The sequence below is a fragment of the Hordeum vulgare genome, chromosome 2H (assembly GCF_904849725.1).
Source record: "Hordeum vulgare subsp. vulgare chromosome 2H, MorexV3_pseudomolecules_assembly, whole genome shotgun sequence".
Classification (NCBI taxonomy): domain Eukaryota; kingdom Viridiplantae; phylum Streptophyta; class Magnoliopsida; order Poales; family Poaceae; genus Hordeum; species Hordeum vulgare.
This window is the reverse complement of record NC_058519.1, coordinates 411,027,801-411,032,334: the sequence shown is the minus strand read 5'-3', so window position 1 is coordinate 411,032,334 and position 4,534 is coordinate 411,027,801. Positions and strand designations below refer to the sequence as shown.

Genomic DNA, 4,534 nt, shown 5'->3' with positions numbered 1-4,534 from the left:
TGGAAGGGTAGTCGGGGAGACCTACAATAACCTGACATCCCTTCACCAGATTTTACTAAAATCATAATCTAACACAGGATATACAAACAGTAATCATCTAACAATACCGGCTCCACAATGATCTGCAAACAGTTCTAGCACCCTGACATCGCTTTTTTATTTTATACACAAAGTTTACTGTAGCTTGTCGCTTTCCTTGTGCGTGTTAGAGGATCCAGCTTCATCTTCAATGCCCACCTGCAAACCACATCCGTCTGGGCCACAGAAGTCATACAATGTGGTGCTCTATCGGTCCGCGGAGGTGTTCAAAAGGCGATTTCTCACGTAAATCAAAGACAAACGTGTGTGAGGGGGGTGGTTTGGGAGTCCGACCTTCCACGCACCGCATCACATGATCTGAACAGTCATTGAAGCCATGATTTGACCGGACAAAAAGGCGACGCAGACCGACGCGACCTCTCAGGCTTCGCCGCGTCCCGAAAAACAAACACTAGCAGTTGCGCCACATTGAAGCACGTTGACTGCCCATCGCCTCGCCTGGCCACGACTATTTAAGCCGCGCTCCGGCGTCGTCCAGAACACCGCACCGTCCTCCTCCCCCTTCCCGTGTTTTCCCTTCTATGTATCCTCTGTGTGCCAAGCCAGCGGTGATGTCAAAGTCTTGGCTCTCCGCGACGATAGGCGGCCCTAGTGGGAGCTCATCGTCTCGCGGATCGTGGCGCCGCCACTCTAGGTCACCGGGGCCACCGGCATCCACGACGGTGGGCTCCTCCGATGACGAGGAGGAGCAACCGCAAAAGCGGTCACGTCTGTTGTCGAAAGCGATTGTGATGTCCGTCAGATGAGACCGACGCCATCATCACTAACGCACGTAAAAAGACGAGCCACCGTCCCTACCAGGGGCGGAGCCCATTGGGCTGACCCTATGGTATAGGCTACGGTGTCCATTATATTTTTTAGTGGTAAATATCATGCATTTAGCCGAGTGCATCAGGGTGGGTCACACAGAATGCTACATGACCATTAAACCAGCCGCGTCAGGCTCCCTTTGACCCGCTTCCAGCAGCCCACGTCTCTACACGTACAGAGCACTTATCATATTGTACACATGAAGCATTTCTTCCCTAATAATAAAGCACGGAGCGCTTCTTCCGTCCGTCGTGGCAATTTTACAAAACCCCCCCCCCCCCCCTTTGTTTATTGGTATTCAACCCGCAGTCCTTTGATAAGTCAATCGAATCGTTACGGACAAGAGAAAAGAAAAAAAAACCGCACGGTGACCTTGCCTTGCATCTCCACCTCCGACGCATCTCCACCTGTCGCGCGCCACCGGCCTACGCCGCAGCCCCATCCCTGCCACGCGCCGCCGCAGCCGTCCCTTGCCGGGCCCCGCTGCAGCCGGCCCATGCCGCGGGGGGAGAGGCTTTCCCATCCCTCTGCCCCTCCTAGGGCCCGATGCACCCGAGGTCGCGCATCCGCGGACGCGAGCCCCGCCCCCGCCGTCGCCGTCATCGGGAGGATGATACCGCCGACGGTCCCCGCCGCCCCTGCCGTCGCCCTCCCCGCGGCCACACCACCACCACCAGCGCCGGGCCCGCGACCCGCTGCCCCGCCGAGGCGCAGCAGCCCCGAACGGCCGCCGCCCCCGCGCCGATTGGACGAGAAGCCCCTCCCGCCGCCGGCGGCCGCACTCGTTGCCTGCGCCGAGCGGCGCTGGTCCACCGACGTGCTCCTCGAGGCCGGCCGCCTGGCCGCCCACTACCTGGTCGTGCAGGGCGTCCTCCCCGAGCACGTTCTCCACGCTCGGGAAGACCCCAGCCCCAAGCAGCACCACGTTCTCCACGCCAGAGACGACCCCAAGCTCGGCGGAACTCGTGCGATCTGTGAAGTGAGTGAGATTCTCGGTGATCCTCCTGGAGAACATGCTTGTGATTCTCTGCCTGATTTAGTTGGTCAGATGAGCCAACAAGCATATTATGATCCTCCAGATAACCAAGTTCAAGATAAACATGCAGATGAAAACCAACATTTGGAGGATGATCAGGTACTTCTAAATCAGGGTATTGGCATGCATGATTTAGATAAGAACTACCAGAACAGCGAGCAGATGCTTGTAAATCAGAGAGCCAACGAGCATGGACATGGTGATCAACAACCTGAGAGCGAGCAAATGCTTTTAAACAATGAGGAAGCAATGCTAAAGCAAGATGCCGAGGAGCAGGTGGAGAATGAGCAGTTGCTACCTCATCCTGCTACAGACGTTAATCACCGGATTAAGGAGGAGCAAATGCTTCTAGATGATGTTACAGTTGTGCATGACTTGGATCATTGTGATCTGAATAGATTTGACGGTGTTTGTTGTTTTTGTTGATATAGGCCAAGGCAAATGACTACCGTTCTAGGATCTGGCTGCTTCTTCCTTTCAGTGGTTCCTGAATTGTTGCATTTCACATGTCTTGGCTAATTTTCCCTTGATCATGAGTTGAACTTCTTCAAGCGTTTCCTTGGGAGAGGCTTCCTGAAGCATGTGCAGGTAACATTTTTGGAGTGGTCTGTTTCCCACTGCTAATTTAGTTGTGCATGTCACAAATGCTAGATTTGTTTCCTATATAGGACAATGGACTTCTTCAAGATATCTTCAACATCAAGGCTGGCAAGGCTGAAACGCTGTCATCGAATGACAAGGTAAAACTGAGACATACAAGGCCTTAATTTGCAATGATGGTTGTTGTGGAGAGCTTTAATAAAGATAATTGATTTGGTCTATAGAGTTATTTACAAAATGTGAATGAATTATGCCTACCCCAGCAGTCTTGGACTTCTGACCTGTTATATGATTGATTCCATAGAATGCCAACAGTGAAGACACGAAACACTCTTAGCAAGGGATTAGGCTAGATTAGAAATAATTAAGGCAAGGTTGATGGTCGATGTGTCTTGGGTCATATATATGCTCGTGGATTAGTATGAGACAGGAACTATTATCCTTGAAAATCTGGCTTAGTATGAGACAGGGGAACTATTGTCCTTGAAAATCTTGTGTCAACCTTCCTCTGTTGTGGACAAGAAAAGAGATTGCTTATCGTTATAATTCAAGCTGCACTGTTAGAGAGGCTTTGGCTGTACCGTTAGAGGCTGCTTAGTGCATCTGCATCCATGTGGTTGCTGACACTAAAAGTGCACCTAGCACCAACGCTAAGAGGTTAAGAGGTGTTACGTTTGGTGTTCAGGTAGAAGAAAGGCTTACTACATTTAAGCTTCACATGCTTAGATTTTCTTTTCTTTTGATGTCTGTTTTTGTTCTAAATGTAATTATTTTGCGGCACCTTAGCTTCCATAGGTGCTATGGGATGGGTGCAAGATAGCTAATGATAAAATTGTTAAAAGGATGATGACTTTGCAACCAGCGCTAGGGATGCAAATATGCTTTTATGTCTTCAATTATCTCATGATCCCTACACCCCCAGAATGATAAAGGAATTTCCATTGTTATGTGTTTTCAAACTTCAGACTCCTTTTCAGAACCGCCTAATGCTTTTTGCTTGGTTGTAAATGGGCATAGTTTCTTTATCTTTGTTTTGTTTGTTCATCTCTTGTCAAGTGATGGATTCCTGAACTTGAGAAATTATATAAACACTTGCAGAAAATCTTTAGATCTGGAGAAGAGAAAGGAAGAGCTCTGAAGCTGAACAAGGATCGTCGTTTGGCACATATGAATAACTCCTACGCTGGGTCGGGCCGTTTCCTTTACTTCATATTTTGTTTCTTCTGGTTTGCTTATAAGATAGTGAGGTCATTCCTTAATCATTTACCTCCTCCAGTCTACAAATTCCTCGAGTTGACAAATAAATGATATTTCTTCACATTGCTAAGTGAAACCTAAAAAACTTTGGCTGTCAATATCATCTTAAATATGTATGTTTGGAACTTGAAAATCATATGGCCTCTGGGCATATTATTGACAATATATTTTTGTTGTCGTTATCCTTTTTATTATGGGTGAACATTTCTACCCGGCACCACATAATTTTTAGCAGTGCCTTCACTGATCTTGAATATTTCTTTGTTCGTTTCAGGAGAGGAAGAACGCTGCTTTGTTTGACGAGTAACAAGAAAGGAAACAAAACAAAACCTCATCGACCCGGCAGTTTACTCTGTTTGAGCTGGAATTTATTTATTTATATCTGTGTAAACAATCACAGGCAGAATGTCCTTAGAGTTTGCTCCTTCCTTGACTTGTTGTCTAATTATGATTATGATGGCTTGTTGTACTTGAGAAATACTACTACTTGGCCGAAATGATCACTGTTGGTGTTATAATGTCCCATGTGCGTTTACTTGTGAATTAAGTTCTTCTTTTAGTGGAGCGCAACGAGTTAAAAAATTAATGTCCCATATTACTCTTGCTTTAAGTAAGACAACCAAAGCGTGTTAAAAAATTAAACCATGGCACCAGCTTTGCCATTTGCGGCCTGAGCGTCACCGGGACGCGAGTGGTGGCTGAGATCTGGAAATCCACCGCTGCGCATTCATC

At 47.8% G+C, this 4,534-nt stretch overlaps 1 long non-coding RNA gene across 4 annotated transcripts; it reads left to right on the top strand.

Moving 5' to 3' along the window:
* Positions 1-1,695: 1,695 nt before the first annotated feature.
* On the top strand, positions 1,696-4,320 carry LOC123426448. Of its 4 annotated transcripts, none has more exons than XR_006622213.1 (4): positions 1,696-1,888; positions 2,016-2,533; positions 2,614-2,685; positions 3,644-4,320. It is a non-coding gene; the product is annotated as an uncharacterized LOC123426448 (long non-coding RNA). The 4 variants fall into 4 exon arrangements; XR_006622210.1 differs by lacking the exon at positions 1,696-1,888 and having other exon boundaries at positions 1,895-2,533; positions 3,644-3,732; positions 4,077-4,320; XR_006622212.1 differs by lacking the exon at positions 1,696-1,888 and having other exon boundaries at positions 1,895-2,533; positions 3,644-3,792; positions 4,077-4,320.
* The last annotated feature ends 214 nt before the right edge of the window (positions 4,321-4,534 follow it).